Raw genomic sequence first — 9159 nt, 5'->3', positions numbered from 1 at the left:
CGCCCTTCGACCGATCGGGCGATCTTACGCTCGAATGTTTGCCTCTTCTCGCACCCGGTCGGGCGGACAAATTTTTCCGTATACGAAGAGTTTCGCGCCCGGTCGGGCGAAAATACTCACTTTTTGGAACTAGCTCTTGCGCCCGATCGGGTGAGCTTCGCCCGGTCAGGCCCGAGGCTAATTATCAAAATACTTATTTTCTTCTTTTCTTCAAAATTTGGCTGACTCTTTTCCTTCGAGCGTGTATAAGCACTCATAAAACTCATTAAATTCCCTCATCTCTCCTCTCATAAGAAAAAGGAAAGAAAAACTAGTCTAAAAAGCATTAAAAATACGGGTTGCCTCCCGCAAAGCGCTGGTTTATCTAGGTCCCGCACGACCTTCTTACAAAGTACAACAACTAGGATCCTTGGCCTAGCGCTTGATCGGACGGTTTTCTCACCCGGTCTAGCAGTGTTTTGGCTGCGACGCGGCTTCCTGACATGCCCTGTGGGACACCAATTCACTTTGTCTGGTGGATCCTCCTTGACTTGGACTGGGAGGTCTTCAATGCTACACACTAAAGATCCTTCTTTGATCGAGGGTTGCTTCAAATTGTTGTTGCATTCAACACTTGCAACTCGATCTGGCGGAATACTTACCAAAGGCTCAAATCGCACAACTTGCTTGATTGATTCCACCTTTTCGTCCTCAAAACAAGGACCAACAGTGTAGAGGGCTCTTTCTATTGCATCGACTTCCTTCTGCCATTTGTCTATCTCATCTGAAAAGGATGCAACACAAGATACCGCCTCCAAGGGATCTTTTTCAAGAGCTTGGGCTTGTTAGAATAATTCTCAACCACATTAAAACTAAAACATTTCTCCTCAGTCATGGGGCTTTTAGGGGTATTATTAAGATTGAAAACAATTTTATCATCCCCTACTGATAGTGTTAACTTACCACTTCTCACATCTATGATTGCTCCTGCAGTGTTAAGGAATGGTCTACCCAAAATAATTGGGGTTTGCATATCCTCAGCCATATCAAGAACAACAAAATCAACAGGTATATAAAATGTACCTACTCTAACAGGGACATCCTCCAAAACACCTAAGGGGTATTTGAAAGAACAGTCGGCCATTTGTAGAGTTATATTGGTAACTTTTAATTTACCCATATTCAACTTGGAACACACAGATAATGGCATGACACTAACGCTAGCACCCAAATCACACAATGCATTATCAATCATTAGATTGCCTATATGACAAGGGATAGAAAAGCTACCCGGATCTTTTAGTTTAGGTGGAGACTTATTTTGAAGTACGACACTACACTCTGCAGTGAAAGCTACTGTCTCTACCTCACTAATATATCTTTTCCTTGTCAATATTTCTTTCATAAATTTTGCATATGAAGGAATTTGTGTGATTAATTCAGTGAAGAGAATTGTTACCTTCAAATATTTTACCATCTCTAGGAACTTACCAAACTGCTTATCCAAATTTGTCTTCAAGTGACGATTGGGGAATGGAAGTTTGATAATTGGCTTTGGAGCATTGTTGCTCTTGTCTGGAGTAGCCACCTTCTCTGGAGTCGTACCCTGCAATGTAGAATTAGATATGTTAGTATTATGCTTTAGCCCTGCAGGGCTATTAACTACATTGTTTGGTTTAACGGAATCAAGATTAGCATTATTTCATAAATCAGGTTCATCAACTCTGGGCATAGAGGGCCCTTCATAGTTTGAACCACTCCTTAGAGTAATTGCATAGGCTTGATCCGTAGGCCTGGTCGGCTGTGCCGGCAGAGCTCCCTGTTGGCGGGCTTATAGAGTAGCGGAAAGTTGCGCAATTTGATTATCTACAATTTTATTGTGCGCTAGGATTGAATCAATTGTCGCATCTCTACTCTCCATGTGCTTCTGCATATTAACCAACATCGCTCTAATTTCCACTAGAGAAGGGTCGGAAGATGAGGAGGGTTGTTATGGTTGGTTCTTCTGGCCAGCATTGGGATGGTAATATTTCTGCTGCTGTTGCTGTGGTGCCTGTGGTTCTTGTGGTGGTGGATTTTGAACATTAGTACTCCGGTAGGAAAGGTACGGATTGTTTTCGATACCCAGGATTGTAGGTGTTGGAGTATGGGTTATTCTGCCTATAAGCTTGAAAGGCATTAACTTGCTCCACGGAACTCCTGCAATCTTGTTCCCAATTACCTAAAATACCACAATTTTCACAGAAAGCCTCATTAGAGTTAATATTAATTGCAGAAACATTAGCTATATTGGCAGTGCTATGATTATCTAATTTTTGGCATATAGAGGTCAGTTGAGCTTGCAAAAAGGATACAGAGTCAACACTATGCTTCCCCTTGTTAGCAAATCCTCTAGGATTCCCATATTGGGAATTATGTATCGCCATATCTTCAATAACCTGACCTGCATCATCAACATTAAGATTCATAAACCTCCCACTAGCTGCAAAATCTAAAATTATTCTAGAAGAATTTCCAATGCCATTATAAAAGGCTTGAATTAACTGCCATTGTGCTAAATTATGGTGAGGGCATTCTCTTTGTAGGTCCTTGAACCTCTCCCAAGCCTCATACAAAGATTCATCGGCTTCTTGGGCAAAGTTCTGAATCGCACTCCGTAGTACGGCTGTTCTCTCTGCAGGATAATACTTGTTATAAAAATTCAAAACAAGAGTTTCCAAGTCAGTTATACCAAGTGCAGTTCTATTTAAGCCATTAAACCACAATTTAGCTTTTCCAGTTAAAGAGAAGGGAAAAAGAATCTCCCTGATTTGGTCTTGAGTGACCCCAGCTTGCCTGATGGTATTACAATATTGACAATAGTAGGCAATGTGAAGATTTGGGTCTTCACCCTTGGCTCCACTAAATTGCTTCCTCACTATCATCGTTATAAATTGAGGTTTAATTTCAAATTGAACCCCATCAAGAGCCGGAGTAGGAGTGAGGTGTGGAAAATCAGTGAGCTTTGGTTGTGAGTAATCACTAAGCTTCTTTGGAGCCGTCATCTCTGATTCTGGATCTGATCATACCTCTGAATCGCTAGAACCAGTTGGAGGGTCTCGGTAATTATTATTATCACTAGAATCCGCCAGGATTTGCTTGTAGAAGTTCTTCTGTCTATGAAAGGATCGCTCAATCTCAGGATCGAATGGGATGTACCCTAATTTGGAACACCTGGGCATAAACAAAAAAAACTAAAAGCAAATATGAGATTTGCCTCAAAGAACTAACGTTCTCTGAGACAAAAAGAAAATAACCTAGACTACAAAAATAATCAGAAATAAAAATAAAATCGTCTCCCCGGCAACGGCGCCAAATTTTGACAGGGTAAAGTCGTATCCCCAAATCAAAAGTAATTCCTAAATCCTCTAACTAATGTAGATAGGGAAGTAGGGTCGAATCCACAGAGAAACGGATCTTTTTATTCCTAATTAACTATTATAATCTAGATTATGAGGTAACCAAAATTTATATTTGAATAATAAACTATACTACGGAGATCAAGAATAAGGAGAAAATAATATATAAAAGGATCTAGGGCATAGGTTCACCAATAAATAATATTCCAGGGTAGAATATAATAATCATTCATCAATGCATATATTAATTAGATTATAAAGGGCTTTCGCTACGTATTATAATCACACAATTAATTTACCGGTATTAAATCTCATCTTTCGAATCTCGGCCTAACCATTTATGAATTAACCTGCCTATTAAAACTAGACCTAAACATCAATTCTCATCTGTCGAATCTTGAATCAATATTGTCAAACTCATGCATAAAAGATCAGGCCTAATCTAGTCACAGAGCATTAAATCAATCAATAGGAAATTAATCTAGCATTGACAATCAACAACAATAAATTACCCCTTCATATTATTTATGGATCCCCATAAACCCTAGAAAGAAAACTACTCACACATAATAGAAACTAAACTAATCAAAGCAATAAAGCAAGACATGATTAAAGGAATAACATAAACAACTAATATTAAGAGAAGAGAAATCGTTACCAAAATAAATCTGGAATTAAGAGTAGATTAAGAACAAAGGTTTAAGAGAAAGAATATCTAAGAAAACAATTAAGAGAGTAAAGAAAGAGTAAAGAGAGAGAGAGAGAGAGAGATCCTAAAATCGTATTACGGAGGAGTATTTATACTCCGTACAAATCCTAAACTAAAACAAACATAAACGACAAAATTAACTCCTAATATTTACACGCGCCCGATCGGGCGCGCCTTTTTGCTCTTCAGGAAGACTCTCGCGCCCGGCCGGGCTCGTCACCGGGCGCTAACCTTTGCTTCTCCCGCCCGGCCGGGCGCGCCTCCGGGCGCCAGCCTCTTTGGCCGGGCGGCTCTCTTGGGCCACTAATTGGACTACGATTGGGCTCCAATTCTTCGGGCCAATCTGGGTTTCCTCTTCGGGTCTTGAATACTCGGTCCAAATGCCCCGGTATCACCTATACCGAGCCCTTAATCACCGGTTCGATCGCTCTAACCGGCCCTGGGCTATAAAAACTGGTCATGTTTCTCCAGTGCTTGTGATTGCTCCAAAATATCTCGGGAAAATACTCCAAAAGTGTAAATCCCTGCAAAAGTCAACCAAATCTACGAAACACTAGAAAACACCAATTAGTAATAAAAGTGGCTCTAAAGAGCCAAAAACACTACTAATTATGACCAAGGGACGGGGGTAAAATACTATATAAAATAGACACATCACTCACACACTCAACTCTCATTTATGTGGCGAGTAAAGGATGTACTCGATCGCTCTCCAACCAACCCCTTTAATGTGAACAATGCCCTCCCAACTCACACTCTCGTGTGTTTAAAAAGATGTACACTCAAACTACTAGTTGACTCGAAATATGTCAAATCATAACTTGCATTGATAAACAACTCTTTCACATTCATACAACTCTATGCACAACGGTCGGAAGGTATTTAAAGCTTGTAACGTAAGGCTAGGGTAAAGGGTAGGAAACATTTGGGAATAAGTGAGAGAAAAACTATGCTTAAAGGGAGCAAATCCTAATAAAACCCATGGTCAAAAATAAATGATGACCGATCATCTCCAACATACTCAACTCCAACAAAAATTCACCAAATACAACTCCAAACAAAAACAACAATCCCAACACTTACAAATTTCACTCATAAAGAAATAATAATGTAACACTTGAGCGAATAACAAACTTTAATTCTTCTTTCTTGATTAATTTCATTGAAACTCAAAGATTTTTTACTTTTGATCAACCTCCAACTAGAACATTTGAACATTAAAATTTTTTTTTCTTTTGCTCTTTTTTTTCTTTTGAAGTTCACTTTTTTTCATAACATCATACTTTATTTTTTTCTCAATAAAATTACACATTCAAGCTCATCAAAAATAAACTATGCTCAAGAACAAAATAACTTCTTAAAACCCACCCAAATTGTGCAAATAATAAGCACACTACAAATCCCCTCGCCTCACTCACTAATAGCTCCCCCAAGCCAAGCTTGGGACTAGTAACCAATGGGGCAAAATAGGCTTGTAATGTGGCTAATAAACAACAAAAAGTCAAGGCACGCAACAACATGGGTAGCAAGAAGGGAACAAATTTATCTAAAATCATCTGAAGGCTACCTAAAGAACAAATGCCTTCGTCCTCCACAATGTGCATAATAATGAGTCATATAAACATTACTTATAGTTGCAAACCAATACTCAAATTCATTGACATACCAGGAACTAACACACATTCCTAACCAAATCAACTAGTCAAGCACTATATTCACAAACAGTTGGACAAAAATTGACGCATGTTAGGTCATCTAAGCAATCAAACTTCAATTCATGATCAACAAATCCACAATGCTTATCATCATATACCAAGAATCAAAACAATATTTTCCAAGTATGGGGCACAAGGAAGCATGATTTATAATTCATTGGAACGTATTTTTGGATTTTTTTTATTTTTTCAATTTTTTTGATATTTCTTATATAAAAAAGCAATAAAACTAACCTAGAAAGCAATAAATCTAATCTAAGAAAACACACCAAAAACAAAAGAAAAGAGAAAAAGAAAGATAACAAATCCAAAATCTCCCCCAAGCCAGAATCAGACAATGTCCTCATTGGCTCGGAAACTAGCCCAGCATGGCTAATCCTCATCATCCTCATCCATGGAGCCGAATCCAACACCTCCGCTGCCACCTGCACCACCTGCACCAGAAGTGCTACCACCAAAATAGTCAGCGTGAAAACTCTCCCCCGGCGGTCCCCCAAAAGGAATGTCCTGGCCGTACCCATGGAAAGCAAAATAGTCGGTATAAGTACCATGGGCAGTGGGATCCCTATCGTATCCCTGGGGTGGAGGCTGAAACCAGTCAGGGTAGATGGCATCGTCGGGAATGTTTCCCCGACGAGCATAATCATCATACATAGGGTAGAGGGCCCTACCCTGGTTCCTCTCAAGGTACCCTAATCTATAGTCAATGGAGCCTACCATCCTCCTAAGGTTAGTGTGGGAATGCTCAATATGGCCTAAAGCCTGACCTATACTCTAGAGGTCCCAAACTGGGTTAGAGTCACCATGGGGGACAGAGTGAGACATGCGAGGTGGTGAAAGCGCTACCTCAGGCTTAGGCTGGGGTGGTGGAACTGGCGGTGTTTGCCCCCTAGCGTGGGTAACTAATAGGTCATATGTGTAGGATGCTTGCCCGATAGGAAAAACGATCAAGTTAGGACTAGGTAAGGGAAACATAGGCAATAGCTGCTCAGTCCCTGTCCTAATACACCAGTGGAGGGTTTTCTCACTATCCAATCGGACCCAACCCAACTCCTCAAAGTACCTAGCAGTCATATAGGTATTAGGTCCACATTTAGTCATCTGGTGGGGTCCACTCTCAACAAAACCGGCCTTTTTAACTGCTATCCTAGTTATCAGACCTCCTAAACGGATAGGGGTACTAGACTGGGTACTAGCCGTGGCATGTCTACTCAAATGGTGGATGATGTATCTACCTATGTTCAGTTTACCAAACCCATACACATAGTGTCCAATAAACGCTAGTTCGTTGGTTTGGGCGTTATGAGGCTCGTACCTACCAAGAAAACACAATCCTGCAAATCTGTGCCAGATTTTTGGGACAGGGTGATGGATAGGTTTCGTACTAGCATGTTGGGGATCGGGGGTCGGTAAACTAGTTAAAACATGATAAATATCACCCATTTTATAATCAGCATGCCATTGATGAGGTAATTCAAAATTCAACTCAAATAATTTACAAAAGTCAACATAAGTTAAACTAATATTCCTATTGTTCAACCTAAAAAATAAGTTCGGCCCATTTCTACTATTTACAACTTTCAAAGAGGACAAAAATTCGCACGTTAATTCACGGTATTTAGGATAATGCATGTCAATAAATTTTCTCATTCCTATACCGTTCAAACAACGTTTAACAAAATCATACAAACCATGAAATTCAAGGGTAGAGCTGTGTAACCACCGAGAAGGAATCACCTCCCACCCGGCGAGATGCTCTAGTTGTTCTTTTTGCTCCTGAGTAGCAATTTGGATTGTTGGCCAATAAGGAAGCTGCAAATCCGGATCATACTCCTCCCTTGAACTGGAACTCCTCCCAAAAATCGACTGGGACCTCTTTGAAGCCATAATAGAAAAATGGGTAAGAAAAATTTGATTGAATTTGGGCAAATTTGGTATAGAGTGTAGAGGGTGAAGAGAGGATTAAGAATATGTAAAAATTATTGGATTTGGGTAAGAGATGGAGAGGGAAAGTTAGAGAGAAGGTAGAGAAAAATGGAGGTTTAGTGAGAGAAAGTATGGAGGAAAGAAAAAGAAATAAGAAAAGAAGGGAGGAAGAAGAAGAAAAAGGGCGGGGCTGGTGTCGCGCCCGGTTGAGCGAGCTATCGCCCGATCGGGCGATCTATTTCTTTATTTTTTCTTGCTCTCGCGCCCGGTCAGGCGAGCTTCGCCCGATCGGGCGATCTGTTGCCCAGAAGTTCCTATTCTTTCGCGCCCGGTCAGGCGCCCTTCGCCCGGTTGGGCGATCTAAATCACCGTAAACGTCAAAACTCGCGCCCGATCAGGCGAAAATTGCCGATTTTTCTAGCTTTACTCTCGCGCCCGATCGGGCGAGCTTCGCCCGGTCGGGCCCGAGGCAACTTTGGACGATTGATTTTTTTTTCTTTTCTCCAAATTTGACTAACTCTTTCCAAACTTGTACAACTCAATAAATTCATTTACTTCCCTCCTCTCTCCTCTGATAAGAAAAAGAAAGAAGAATTAGTCTTAAAAATCAAATAAATACGGGTTGCCTCCCGCAAAGCGATGGTTTATCTAGGTCCCGCACGACCTTCTTACCAAGTATAAGAACTAGGACCTTTGCCCTAACGCTTGGTCGGGTGGTTTCTCACCCGGTCGAGCGGTGGTTAGGCCACGACACGGCTTCCTGACATACCCTGTGGGACGCCAATTCACCTTATCTAATGGATCCTCCTTGACTTGGACTGGGGGTTCTTTAATACTACATACTAGAGACCCCTTTTCGATCGATGGTTGCTTCAAATTGTCACTAGATTTAGCACTTGCAACTCGATCTGGCGGAACACTTACTGTAGGCTCAATTTCCATAGCTTGCTTGTTTAATTCCACCTTCTTATCTTCAAAGCCAAGACCGACAGTGTAGAGGGCTCTTTATATTGCATCAAATTCCTTCTGCCATTTGTCTATCTCATCTGTAGAAGATGCAACACAAGATACCGCCTCCAAGGGATCTTTTACAAGAGCTTGGGGCTTGTTAGAATAATTATGAACCACATCAACACTAAAACACTTCTCCTCTGTCATGGGGCTTTAGGGGTATTATTCAAATTAAAAGTAATTTTATCGTCCCCTACTGATAGTGTCAACTTGCCACATCTCACATCTATAATTGCCCCTTTAGTGTTAAGGAATGATCTACCCAAAATAATTGGGGTTTGCGTATCCTCAACCATATTTAGAACAAATAAATCAACAGGTATTTAAAATTTACCTACTCTAACAGGAACATCCTCTAAAACACCTAAGGGGTATTTAAAAGAACGGTCGGCCATTTGCAGAGTAATGTTAGTAGATTTTA

At 40.6% G+C, this 9159-nt stretch overlaps 1 non-coding gene across 1 annotated transcript; it reads left to right on the top strand.

Annotated features, from left to right (window-relative positions):
- The first annotated feature begins 2535 nt into the window (after positions 1 to 2535).
- On the top strand, positions 2536 to 2642 carry LOC145561031 (small nucleolar RNA R71). The gene has a single exon (XR_014093613.1). It is a non-coding gene; the product is annotated as a small nucleolar RNA R71 (small nucleolar RNA).
- The last annotated feature ends 6517 nt before the right edge of the window (positions 2643 to 9159 follow it).

This window comes from Chenopodium album, chromosome 9 (genome assembly GCF_948465745.1).
Source record: "Chenopodium album chromosome 9, dcCheAlbu1.1, whole genome shotgun sequence".
Lineage (NCBI taxonomy): Eukaryota > Viridiplantae > Streptophyta > Magnoliopsida > Caryophyllales > Amaranthaceae > Chenopodium > Chenopodium album.
The sequence above is the reverse complement of the archived record's forward strand: the minus strand, read 5'-3'. Positions and strand labels throughout refer to the sequence as shown.